Source organism: Falco naumanni, chromosome 5, assembly GCF_017639655.2.
Source record: "Falco naumanni isolate bFalNau1 chromosome 5, bFalNau1.pat, whole genome shotgun sequence".
Classification (NCBI taxonomy): domain Eukaryota; kingdom Metazoa; phylum Chordata; class Aves; order Falconiformes; family Falconidae; genus Falco; species Falco naumanni.
In genome coordinates, this window is record NC_054058.1 from 37,057,483 (window position 1) to 37,071,801 (window position 14,319).

At 45.2% G+C, this 14,319-nt stretch overlaps 1 protein-coding gene across 7 annotated transcripts in view; it reads right to left on the reverse strand.

The window, feature by feature from the left end:
• The window catches only part of TCF20 (transcription factor 20), a 130,623-nt gene that overhangs the window by 112,390 nt on the left and 3,914 nt on the right, over nucleotides 1–14,319 (reverse strand). For 6 of the 7 annotated variants that reach the window (XM_040597063.1, XM_040597057.1, XM_040597065.1 and 3 more), the window contains exon 2: nucleotides 5,307–5,416. The exons of the other annotated variant lie outside the window; for it this stretch is intronic. The gene's annotated coding sequence lies outside the window, so the exon portion shown is untranslated. The remainder of the gene's footprint in view (nucleotides 1–5,306; nucleotides 5,417–14,319) is intronic. 7 annotated transcript variants of the gene reach the window in all.

The following is a 14,319-nucleotide window of genomic DNA, read 5'->3' on the forward strand; positions in this document are numbered from 1 at the left end:
ACAAGGCAGACTCTTTCCCCATGCCTGCCAAACTGAATACACTGTATGCAAAGTCTTCACTGCGGAGCCTCATGGTTGGTATTTCCACAGCCTTGCAGACAAACAGCTTTGCTGGGTTGCCTTTCCTAGCTGCTTCAAGATAGATGTAAAAGAAATCAAGAGCCCTACTTTAAACTGATTGCAGGAATATACTGGAGTCTTACCTGCACTCCCAAGTTTGACAGCAACGTAATGAGGTCAGGGGATAGCTATGCTGTAACAGATTCCTTGGACTTGGCTCTATCCAAGGTAGAGATGCACACAAATGCTGCTTCAGCTTGGATCTGCTCGCTCGCCAGCAGCCTGGATTCTTGAAAACCTACTCCAAGTGACGAGCCCATCTCAGATTGCAATTCGGGCCCTTGATGTGGGCTCCCAGCTCCGTACTTCTGCAACGGCCTCTGACAGCAGCACTAAGGACAGCAAAGTTTGAGCCAAGGTACAGCTGCCTGCAGCTGAAACAGGCCTGTAATAAATGCCAGAGGAGGGGGGACAGGCTCCAGGCAGCACATGCAAGGAAAGCATCTGACAGAGGCTAAGGTCATCCCAGGGACCAGGAGTTCGACACCCATGATTAAAACATAATCAAGAAATGTTTCCTGACAGTGAAGTCTATTAGGCTGTGAAACAGGCTCTCACAGGAAGCAGGGGAAGTTTCATCCCACTGTCTCTGCAAGGAGTGATGGGGCAGGCAGTAGAGAATCAAGCTCCAGGACTGGTGAAATGGCCTGAAGGGGCCAGTCCCACAAGATGCCTCTTTCTGGAGTAACACCAACTTAAGAAATTCCCTCTGCCCCTCCTGCAACATCTCCTCCCCAGTTCTGCCAACATGGCTGCTCACAAGGCAGCACCATAGACTAGATCCTTGTAGCCTGGGTCATTTCACATATTTGGAGGGATGGGGCTTTTGACCCACATTAGGTCACTGATGTATTTTATACCATAGTCCTACCAATGGTTACATCCACACAACCAGTGGGATGACAGCTGTGGTACTGGACAGGAATGTGAGGTGGGAGGTGAGGTAAAAGGAATTTCTTAGGCCATGCTATAAGTATCTTTATACTAACCTTGTGTGCATAAACTCATGCAAAGAAAGGCAGTGGAGGATGCAACTAGGGTGGAGGGCATCAATGAAATCATGATTTAGTATGGTCAGACTTGTGTAATTTGACATGACCTAACACGTATGGAGATTATCTTAATTTACAGCAGAGGATGTCTCTGTTAATAATATATATGGTATCAAGTAAGTTTCTGACACACTGGGCTGGCACTAACTTAGCGTCAGGTCTGAGAGACTGCCTCAGTTTTGACTTTATTCAGTGTTCAATTGCCTCCCTTAAAGATTTCCTTTTTATGTTTTTTTAATGGGGGAAAGATCAGCTTGGTTTTGAACTGTGCAGATTGACAGGAACGCGTATTTTGCCCCATTTAAAGCTAGCAGATGCCTATCTCCCTTTTGGGTTCGTTTTTTGGGGGGGTATTTTTGTTTGTTTGTTTGTTTGGGGATGGGAGGGAAAGGAGGTGTTAAAAACATCACAAAGTTCAAAATTAATGTCTCAACTTGTAACACACTTCCCCCTCTCCCACAACACTGGTTGCAGAAGCTACCCACGGCTGACACTACTCGTGAAGCTCCATATGGTTCTGCTTCCCTTCATTTTTCCTCAGCCTGACAAACTTTGGCACTGCTCAGGTTTTCCTGGTCCTTGGGAAACAGGAGAGATTCCAACAATTCCAGCTTCTCCTTCCTTTGCTTTTACAAAGCTCCCATGGTGCCATGTATGAAAAACCTATTGTAATGGCAAAGCATAAAGGCAAATTTGTCTAAAACATCATGGGTACTGTCAAATTTTTCATATTGCACTTAATATCGGCAATAATTACTTACACTGCATTAGAGTCGAAGGACTTCAGTAACATCAGGGTCCCTCACTCAGCATAACATACACATACAGTACAAATGTCTGTGGCTGACTAACAGGCTAGTAAAGTTATTTTATTTAAGGTAGAAAGGCTTCAAAATGGACTGTCATTTTAAAGCACCATGAGTTGACAACAGTTTGTACAATTATCACAAACCATTCAGAGAAAGCTTCCACTACACCCAGGAAGTAACCATGAACACAGTGAGTATCCTGTATGCACCATAACTCAGCAAATGCTTTTTGCAGCTCCCTTCTACATCAGTCAAGAAGGATATAGATCATTACAGCCTCCAGCTATAGAGCTTTAGCTCACAGAGTAGCAGCTCACACTTCTAGCTCTGGAGATCCCCAGTTCAATCTGCTGCATGTCAGCCAAGAGGGCAGCTGTCATGTAATTACAGCCACAACTTTGCATGTGAAGAAGTAGGGAGAGCGAACAGAGATCTTATTATAGAATTCTGTTTGCAACCTGCTGAACAGCTCCCTATTTAAAGTAACTTCTTGTAAGGGGGGGGGGGGGGGGGGGGGGGGGGGGAGGGAAAGAGAGTCTTCCAACTCAGCTTCCCAATTCTCTCCATTTTGCAGAAGAAATCAGCGCTGCTTTGCAAAGTCTTTTGTTACAAATACACATATATCAGACAAAGCACAAAAGTCTAGAGCCAGGAGCAAGGCTGTAGCCCCTTATCAGTCAAAAAAGAAAAAAACAAGTCTCGTTGTTGCAACCAAGACATCTGAAGTTCAACAGGGCATCTTAGTTTATTTCTGAACTATAACCATTCACCAGCAGCCAAGCCATTTGGTACTGTGCTTTAAGTATTAAAATTTAAGTTTAAGAAACCTTAACTCGGTCACATCTTGTTTTCTGCAAACTGCACATACAAGCTCTCAGGGAGACTTAACAAAACAGAGGATCCAGGAGGACAGTATGTTTGAACTATAAAGGTACAAACCATGGCAAAAAAATCAGTCTCAAATGAAAAGATCTTTTAATGAATGCAACACAAAACAATCAAGCCAAGTTTCTTTTTATCCATTAATTTTTCTGCAGATCCTTCTGCACACACACAATTTTTGAGCCAAATTTTTTTCCAAGCCAAGACATTCAAAAACAGAATTTGAAACAATATAATCCAGTTTTACAGAAACATTAGTTTTCCCCCAACAGTTCCTCTAGAAATCTGTCTTTCCTCAGTAAAGTTATTTCAGGCTTAACACACAGATTAAATTCTTTGCAGAACACTCTCCTCTCTCAAGACTGTGCCATCCATCCATGACCCAGCAGCACAGAACCCGTGGGTCCTCCATTGTCTGGGGTGAATCAGCCACTTTGGACCATGAGCAACAGATCGGAGCTAACTCTACAACTTCCTGCAAACTACCAACATGCTTGCTAAATACACTCAAAGTAGACCGATCTGACTCAAACCATTCAGGACCTGCCTGCAAGAACACAGACTCGCCAAAAAACATCAACTAGTTCATGCACGCCACACCAGCGGCCCCTCAAAACTCCCCAAAACAAAGTGCTGTGCTTCCAACAGGATTTGATGAGAAGCACCCAGCAGACAGCCAAGCTAGAAGGTGTTCAGATGACTGCTAACACCAAGCGCAAGCCTGCAACAGTTAACTCTAGAATTCACTAACACATTGTATTTAAACCAGCTGAATTCTCTGGCGACATCCTCTCGTCAGCCTCATTTCTGAAGGCCCATTTTCATTTGGCTCACAGTGTCTTCTACTCCGCACTTCAAGCAAGACCTACTCAGGAAACACACAAACTACTTGACCATCTCCTTCCCTTTAGAAGAGTGTGAGGGAGAGAAGGACACAAAGCCCGGTTTTGAAGAAAGCTATGTGCAGCTGCAGCAGCACAAAAACATTTGGGGCTGATTATACACACGCAGCAAAACCCTGGCTGGGCTCATCCCACAGGAGGGACCCATAAAAGGTTCACCTCCCCCTCACCTACTGCAACCAGGCAAAGCCCAGGAACATCTGAACCACACTTGTTGCAGACACCCAAGGAAAGCAGTACAATCCTATGCAGAGATGACTGAAATGAGACACCATTATGCTATTTTCTGGTATTATTTCTGTAAATTTAGCACTGCTAAAAGGTTCCAGATAGACATTCTCTGGAGACCAAAATCTTTTGCCTACCCTGAGAACATATACAGAGAGAACAGCAGCAAAACTTACACGTGCTCTTCTCATCTCTCCCAGCCTGCCGAGGCTGAAACGACTGACAAAGGTCCAAAATAAGGGGGACACATAAATTATTAATATTGCACTAGTAGTCTCGCTGTTGCTGTGACAGTCTAAAGACTTAACAGAGGCAGGCTCTGCAGGGAAATCCTGCTTTACTTCAAAATCATTCATTCAGGAAACTTACACACTGAGGAGAAAAGAATCATTCTGCAGCACGCTCTGTCAAACCCCTCAGCTTTTAGACCCTTGGTTTCTAAAGCAAAAGCAATTTTAACAAGAACAGGAAATAGACATGAAGCATAAGGCCCTTCGGATTTCAAGTGAGCAACATTGGAACAGCATTACTTCTGGACACAAACCCTAACACATCTTCTCATGCCTGACCTGGAAAGTCCATCCCACTTCTGAGAGCCAGATAAGTGTTTTGTCTCTGCAGCATCTCTGCTGAAACAGCCAAGTGGCATACCAGCAAGAGGATAATGGGTAGCTGTGCAGAGGCAAGTGGAAGGGAGCCAAAAATCCACTTCAGTTTGCCGCTTGGGCTGCAACCTGTGCTTTAAGCCCGTGTGAGGCTCCAGATTCACATCCTCCCCCCAACCTTTTGTTTCATTCCAGGTCTCATGCTGTACCTGCTGCCACCTGGCCATGTACCCATAAGTAATACTCAAAGAGATGCTGCTTCCTACTGATCTATTCGCCTCCTCTCCCCTGTTGCAAGGGGAACAGTTTATGCAGAGGCATTAGTCTGTTTTACGTCAATTTCTAGAACTTGAACAAATTACCTGAACTTTTACATTTCTGAAAAAAGTTAAATTATTTTCATCTTTCTTAGTAATCAGAATAGATTTACTTTTCATTTAAAACACAAAATTTTCCTCCCAAAATATCTGACATAGTTACTGAAATGTTTTCTTTACTAAAGCCCTTCAAAGCTTCAAGATTATTAATGTTTTGAATATAAAGAGGCACAACATTGCTCCATACCAATAAAAAAAGCAAATTTTCACACAATAAAGTAATTAAATTTGAAAACTAATACTTTCTACTAAAAATTCTTGCATTTAAAAACACAAAAAGGTTTCCAATAATTCTAGACACTGATGGGGGCAAAGAAAAATCAGACCCTACCCCCAGCTGGATGGCATTCCTCTCTTTGGGTGCAATGTGGTAACATTTGATTGATGCATCTGATCCATTCCAAAACTCCAGGCGATGTTTAATCATCAAAGGGCAGAATCCTATTAATTTTCAGGAAAAAAGAAAAAATAGAAAAACAGAGTAGAATATGGAGGCAGGACACAGATCACCTGGTGTTTTTGTCTAGCAGATCCAGTTGATTAAGCTAGGTCCATAATAACCAACAGATTAAAGACTGAGTTGATGGCAGAAACTCTTATATAGCAGTTTAAGCCCCTTCTTCCCCTCCACCCTCTTTCTGCCATCTCGGCTCAACCCAGTCTCCCAACACAACCTGGAACGTTAAACCCATAGCAAAGGAAATGAAACAGGAATATGGGAAGGAGTGGGAAGAGATAAACCAGAGTAAATAGGGACAGCACGAAGAGCCCATTGGCATGCAACCAAGAGCCTGTGCAGGCCCTTGCGACAGCAGGAAACAAGAGACCAGGCACGTTATCAGGAGATGGCAGTAGAGCAGATGCAAGAAGGTGAAGGTTCAAGTGGTCCCTGAGCTCAGGCGGTAAGAAACAGCAGCAGGCAGAGTATAGAAGTGAACCCAAGCATGCACAAAGATCTAAGCTTCAGAAGCAGCAACACACCAGGCAACACACTAGCTTGGTGTCTGCTGTGATAGGCATTCTCATTATCAACAGGCACGGTACAAAAAATACAGTGTGAACCTTCCACATTATACAAGGCTTTCCAGTCTGCCCATAAATTTATTTTGCTATCAGCCAAACCCAGATCCACCAGTATCAACCACTTCTGCTGTAAAACAACCCTCCACTTACAGTCTTGCATTGAACAGTTGCCACTGTTCCATTTCTGCATTGATGAGCACTGCAAGCCCTCAGGACCCACCAATGCAGCACAATCCCAAAAGGAATTTACCCATTCCAGCAGCAACCAGGCAGCAAGCATCACCAGTATGATCCTTCCACCTGGCCACCTGACTTGTCAGATCAGCCCACATCCCTGTCAATCAACCTGAAGCCAGACACCTTCCCACTAGAAGTGGAAATCTGGCTGAATTGTCAGCATGACAGCAGGGAAATACTCCTGGTCTAGCTGGCCAGCCACCTGTTTGGAAACGTGAGCTGCACAGAGGTCTCGGGGCACCTCAGTCAGTTGCCTGGTTGTTTCTTACATCTGTTCTGTGTTCACAAGTCTTGGGAGGATTAACAGTAGAGAAGAGCTGGATAGGGAAAAGTAGAGAAGGCAAGAACAAGCTGACATACTGCAAAGGGAAGTAAGCAGCAGGCTGAAGATGGAGTTGTACAGTAGGAAAAGCAGTTGCTACACTGCAGAGCGGGAGCTGGGGGAAACGGGAGGGGGCTGTTAGCAGAAGAAAGGCAGGCAAAGGCACGCCACCACAGGGAATGGGAAGGGCCTGTAGCCCAGGGCTGATAAATCAGATATTGCTGCCAGAGCCTTACACCAGCCCCTGAAGCCTCTACCACTGACTGGGAGGCTCACCAACAAGCAAGATCTGCCCCAAGTGTGCCCACCCAGCAGCTTCAGGTACTCATTTAAGGTATCTCGGGTCTGGACCATTAAGTACCCTCAAGATTAAGGACACAGACTTTGAATTCGACATGGCAGAGTCACGTGCAGCTCACACAATGAGAGCAAGATATGCTCCCAGCCCTAACAAGGACTGCAGACTGCAGCTCATGCCTCCCTCAGGCTCCTCAGAGCAAGCAGTTGCACACCCAGCCAGACTGCCTTTGTAACCAACCCTCCGGCCCATCAGGGCCTGAACCCTGGACCATCAGCAGTGAAAACACAAAATTCCACCTCGTGTTCTAAATAATTAAACTCTTTGGGAGCACCAGCAGACTCATAAAACTCTTACACAGACCAAGCCAGTCATTAATGGGGGTCAAAGATGAATGCTTTTTTTTTGTTGTTTGTTTAAAGTGTGCTTTGATGCGTGGGAAGAGTGGTGAGAAGAGATCTTCATTACCCTCTCTGGTACCTGATGAATTTTTCCTTTCCCAGCTATCAACACCTCCTGCTTCCACCCAAACCTCATACTGCTGGCAATCATCCGGACGGCCAGAGACAATCAGGAGGTGTGTTTGGGTGACATCTGTGCTAGCCGATCACCTGCAGGTAGGGACACAAGAGGCCTTGCTGAGCAAAGCCAGGCTCTACCAGAGGCTCAGCCAGTGCTTATTACAAGGGTTTGGGTTTCACACAAATGCCGGCGGGTGGAATCCCAGGGCCAGTGTGATGCTAGAAGTCATGCAAACCACAACCTCACACACCATGTCCCTTACAGCAAGGCATGGAGCAGAGCAAGCCAGTAAAATCTGTCGGGATTATTAGCCTGGGCTCAGAGCCAGAGCTGGGAGCTGCCACAAGGGCAGGGAGGCTGCCTGCAGCCCAGCAGGTCAGCAGGAAGGAAGTGGAAGTCCCCTGACAGGCCAGGAGAGACAGCAGGCAGGAAAGGCAAGACACAGTTGAGAAAAGGTCACAGAAACACTAGTCTGACGCACCCCTTCTGGCCTTAAAATACATACATACATACGCACACGTGTGAGCTTCTTACTACTATGCTTCTGTCCAGACATTTTAGGGAGACCTCTGTTCTTCCCACTCCCTTTGCATTCCCCCAATCCACACCAGATTTGAAAATGGTTCTTTAGGCTATCAACGAAAGCCTTGGGTGGAGGGAAGGGAAAGCAGGTTTTGTGGGGGATTACCACATCAACACAGAAAACGGCCCCCAGCAGTATGCAGGGATGTTGGATGCTCTATCAGCAGTATCCATTCCAGCCTGCACCAGCCAAGTCTCTGCCAACCTGTTTTCTCTGCTGCATTTGCTCCATGTGGAAGAGAGGCCACAGACTGGGAGTGGCTCTGGGATCTCTGCTAAGAAAGTGGCTGGTGTAGCAAAGCCAGCTTTTATTTATTAAGTGGTACTGATAGATGCCCCTTTTTTCAAGTCACTGGGAACCTTCTCCCAATAAACCCCAATACTCGCACTTCCAGAGGGAAAAGCTTTACAGACCACACTAGTACTCATCTTTCTCAGCGTGGCAAAAGCAGCAGCTGTTACTTCCATTATTCTTGGAAATAGGGGGGGAAATAGCTAGGACTCTCAAGCCTTGGCACCTCTTTCCTCCCACCCTTTGGCTACCAGAGCTACAGTTACTATTCAGGGCAGAAGTGCTCAACAGAGCACACATTCCAGGGGGCTGAGCCATCCCACGTGGCCAGGCTCAAAATGGCAGACAGCAATGAATAGGATAATTAGAAAGTACAACAGAAACCGCAACATAAAAACAAGCAGCTTCTATTACAAGAAACAGTTCTATGGCATGGTTAGATCCATCACCCCATATGCTGGGTCATGGTGGTGCCTCAGGAGCCTGCTGCTATTATCTGTTTGCAATCACATTTCAGCCCATCTTTCTGCTTAATGCACGAAAAGCAGAGCTAATCAGATTCACTCTCTCTTTCTGCTTAATGTCTCCAGTTCCCAAGCATGCTCTGTACTGCTTCAATTGATGTTCAACTAACACTAGCAAGGAGCGTGCAGTGCAAAGAAAAAAAAAAACTAAAAATGGAACTATCTATTAATTTTAGTCCTTCTTTCCACCTATTATGTCTAAAATTCCTTCTACACTTGAGCTTTGCAAAACGAAGTCAGGAAATTCCCATTTCCCTCTCTACGCCACACCCGGCTCACATATGAGCTCCCTTCTCCAAGCTGCTCCTCCAGTCGTATCTGGGCAATTAATTATAGCACAGACCTATCAGGCTTTCCTCTCACTCTCTGGAACAGCTTTTTAAAATATTTCCTGGCTAGGAACCTCCACAGAAGGATGTCTTCTGCTGGCACCGTAATAGCCCCTCTTTGTTAATCTATCTGAAGTGACCATCACATGATCTCCTACTCCCTCTCCCACCAGCACTATTTAATTATTGCAGTCCTACACAGGAACTCTAATGTGCCCTCAGCATTTCCAGTCTGAGGACAAACAGGACCCTGGAACGGCTGCTTCTCACTGCATTCCTTCGCACTCCACATGGAAGCTGGAGCATTGCTAGAGTCAGCTACGGTACCTGGATCTTCGCTAGAGCAACCAACACAACAGCAGAGAAGTCCCCAGACTGGGCAGATCACATGAAAATTCAGCAAAAAGATTCAGGAAAAGACTGCCTTACAGGAACGCCCACCATCATGAGCCTGCTTAAGCCGCACAGGAGGAGAGTCACCCATTACAAGCACAATTGAAGATTTGCCAGAAAAGCAACAAAAAAAAATAATCAGCCAGTATTTACAGGAGATGAGAAAGAGATCTAGGTGGAAGACAAAAGTGCCAGGATACATATCTCTATCCAGGAGGAGTGACAGAAAGGAAGACCACAGAGATGAAACCCCAGCCAACCTATGCATCTGTACACATCCCCCAGCTAATACCCACGACATCAATCAGAACAATGGCAGCTCTGGAGAAGACCCTGATTATCCAGCTCCTTCACTAACATCTTCCCCAGAGGCTGCAAGCATGTGCAAGGGGATGGAAGAAAAACACACTTTGCAATGAGATTACTTAGAGCATTTTCTATATTGCCGCCTCTCTTATAAATATGTCTTTTTGAAAAAAAATATTGCAGCTGGCTTACAAGTGTGTCGGATTTAAAAAAAAAAAACAAACCATAACCTTGAAAACAAAGACACTTTGTGCTCAACATCTCCAGTGGCACCATTATTTAGTATCAATACACTGGTTCTTCCTTTAATTCACTCCATCCTTGGAACACAAATCCACTGTAACAGCCACCCAGTGTACAATCTTACCATGCAAAGCAACACAACCCTACAATAATCTTTCTCTTGCCATAATGTCTTCACATACCAATGAGAAAAATTTAGCCTTAAACGCTTAAAAAAAACCCCGATCAACTGCAGTACAGCATGAAACAAATCTATAACAACCCTCAAGTTGAAGCAACTTTCCTTGTCCCTCTCTACTACTTTTCTTATTTGAAAATGGCTGCACAAACATTTCTAATTTGTGCACCACACCAACTGCAACCTGCCCCTCCTGCTAGTACAGCCGCTCGGTCAGTCCACACATGCATAAGCTCACTGCATCCTGCTGCCTCTGGCACACTACTCTTCACTGACATCATCTTCACTTTCATGCTGTATAAAATTCACCAGACAGACACAGTATCTGCTCCTTTAGCTGTAAAGCAATCACTGTAGGCCAACAGATGCCTCCATGCAGTCTCCCAAATGCGCACTCTGACCCACACCGTGCCCCTGCTAAGTAGATGCTTGGGCATGCATCTCGTTCGGTGACACATCCCCCCTCCCTACAGTCAGCAAGGGCTGATGCAGATTCACTGACCCATCAACGGCAAAGCCAAGGCAGAAATGCTGTTCACACTGGTCAGCAGAAGCAAAGTTCGCCTTGGCCAGCTCCCACAGTCTGAGCTTCAGCACAACCCTGGCTTCATCGCATCCCCGGAGCAAGATGGCACCGTTCTGCAATACCACAGCAGTGTCCCACAAGGCCTTCCCAATTCCTGCTGGTGCCTGCAAATTAGTTAGGCAGCAGCACCTGGAGCAACTGTAAGTCACAGTTCGGAGACGGAGAGACTTCCTCCTGCTGCCATGGTACCCAACTTCAAGCCTGGCTCGCCACAGGTGTGCAGGAAACTCTCTGGACATTTCCCTGCCCTTGCCATTTACCCCGGGCCTCGGGGACCACCTGATCACACCAACTCCAAGGCCTCAGTCCAAACAGCCGCCATCACCACATGTAGGGAAGCTCTTTCCCAAACTCTGCCCACAGCTATCTCCTCAGGCAGTCTCCTTTTGCCCTCTTATAGGGGAGGGTTACAGCTACTATTTTTGAGCCCTTTAATAATAATAATATATCAGCCTAATAATAACAACAATAATTCTTAGGCTCATAGCAAGATGCTGTTAGCAAGCGGCTCTCGGGACCTGTGGTATGTCTCTTGCTGCAGAGGCAGTGGAACTCAACCTTTTCCCTTTTCCCCCCTTTTGAAAATACTGCTTGAGAACAGAGTCAGCATCTGGAGGCACGCGAGTATATCCTGGGGAAAGAATGAGAGGGGAAGGGAGGGACCTGAAAATGAAGGCTGAGGGTGAGGTTTCACATTACAGCTGAACCAGGCTAACAGTTCACTGCTGCCAGAAAAGCGGGGCCCCGTTTCCACCTTTCTTTCATTCCCTACCTTTCACCGCCGGCAAAACAAATCTCGCCCCTCCTGTGCGGTAGCTCCGATACGAGCCTAAACCTGGTGAGCAGGTTCCGCTCTCAGTCCCAGGAGAAAACTATTCACTTTTTTATATTTTTGGGCAAGTCAGCTTTCCAAACGCTGAAGAAGCTGGATCTGTTCAGCACCAGAGCCGGCACAAGGCAAGCAATAATGGCCACAGAGCCACGAGCAAGGCACGACCAAGAACAAGTAGTTAGATTGGTTCAATCGCAGCAAGAAAATCCATCATTACCCAAGTGAAACTGAGGCTTCACCTAGTTCTTCACGGGCTTACCAGTCAGCACAAAACAAGGGGCCCAGCTGAAAAGCCTGCAATAGAGGTGTTTGCCAATAATCTTAGGCTCTACCTACAACAACATTTCTGAATTGGATGCTGAAGACAGCTGTGTAGGTAATGAATGACACTAAAACTGAGCAGACCCAAACCAGACAGAAATACAAGAAGTACTGCAGGTTTTCCAATAATAATTGTACCTATTTTTAAACTGGACTCTGTTATTATTAAACAAGATGGCTGCCTTCATCACTATGCTCAGAAATGTCTGTTTTCATTACAAACTTAACAATTAGTTTCAGGGTGCTCTTGATAAAGCATTTTTCTTTCCCTATCAGCTTCTACATCATCAGATGAACAAAAATAATGCAGTTCTTTTTGATTAAAAAACACAAAAACAAAAACAAACCCATATTACTTCACTGTCTTTATTCCTCTCCACCTCCTCTGCTCAATTACTAAAAGCAATTTACAGACAATAAATGTAACTTCACAGCTGCCTGTATGAAGTATTCCCTTCATTTTATAGATGAGGTTACAGGCTATGCAGAAATTAATATCAGCAAGGTCTACTTCAAAGCTGGATAAGCAAGAGGAACAGATGAACTCTTAAAGAATACAGATCATGCCTGTGCTCCAGTAAAAGCAGTAATAACGAATTAAGGATGTTACCAGTTGGATATAAATTCCTTGAATGTATCTACTTAAATACAGTATCAAACAAAAGCTTGCTTTGAGGTTTTGCTTTGGTTTATTCTGTTTTTATTAGGAACAGCATCATGAGATTTCAGATTTACCGCTCAGCATCCCATAGACCAAACATGCTCGCTTTACGAGTAAACACATGCTTAACTGATAACCTCACAGGCTCAAAGAGGGTCTTCCCAGTTGGTGCATGCTCACCAGGAACCTGCAGCTAGAAATTTTAATTGCTGAAGATCAGCAAGCCAGGAGAGAGTCCAACATTTTCTGCCATAACCTTGCGGGCTTTGGCAGGGCTAGGAGAAGCAAGAACCCACATCTGTTGTTCAAATCGCCAGCAGTGAGTTTGAAAAAGCAGAGTAGCAACACTAAAGGAAAAAAAAAAATTAAAAGTGCAGTTTTGTGCAGGCTCTCTTCTGATTATAACTGCTCCTTAAGGCTTAATAAAAATGCATGGCCAACTTTTCTTCTTCCACACATTAGCAGAGCCCAGAAATAGCACCCGAGTCTGGTTCGACAACTCAGCAGGCCCAGCTTCTCCTAGCAAGAAAACACCACCAGCACACTAGTACTCCAAAGGCTGAGTCATCTGAATCCCTTCAAGGGAAAATAATTCTATTAAGAATTGGGGTGTTGGTATTGAAGACAAAAAGGAGTGTTAATTTTGGCACTCCTTAATTATGCTGGTTCCACTCCGTCCATTTACTACCAAACCTAATACCTGTAGGGTAGTAAATTCACCACACTCCTTCATCCACCCCAAGGTCCTTACCTAATACCATCCCCTCTTTAGCCAACAATTGCCTGTCATTGCTCGTGCATTTCCTTATCCCTGACTAACACAAACTAGTATTTGTACAACCACAGCGCTTAGAAAACTAATTTAGGATTAAGGCCTTCATTTCTAGCCTGCATACAAATACCAGGCATGCTTAAACCAACAAGGCATTGTGGGCTTCTGTGCTGTGACTAGCTTAAACCCAAAAGCCGTATCGCGCACACATCAAAAAACAGACAGGCTTCAAGATGGAGCAAAAAATCAAACGCAACACAAAGGATTTGGACTTGCAAAATCTCTCATATGAGGAGAGCTGATAAACACAATAACATTTCTAGCAGAACTGCCATTTTCTGCATTTTCACTGCAGCAAGTACAGATGTTTGTGCCCACTGATACTTGTGCCCTTTTCATCCAAGCCTGCAAAAGCATCACAACCTCACACTAGCCCCAAAAATGGCTCAGCATACGTAGCTGCTGCAGAAAGCACCTGCCCCAGCAAGTGGGAGTCTACACACAGAGCACACAACCCAGAAACCCCTTTTCAGGCAATGTCTGGGATGTCCACGCCAACCCATCAAGCCACAAAATTTCCCAACAGCTGCACAACAGCAGGAGGAGAGAGGCAACCTAATGGGCTTGAACAGGTAGCCCTGTGGTTTATACTGGCACACCAATGTTATCAGCAACACTACAGGAGTCCAGAACTCGACTCCTACCACAGCCCCAGTCCTGCTGCCCTCATCTGCTCCACCTGATGACAGGCCACGGCACTCTCCTCTCTCCTAAACTCTTCTAAAGGGGATAGACTTGGAAAGAAATTGGTGGCTCATGGTCAGAATTTTATTTTTGAGGTTAGCTGATCTGTTGTGGAGACTGATCCACTGATATTTTTCTAATTTAAGGAACATATAAGATGCCTAGAAATTGATAGCTGC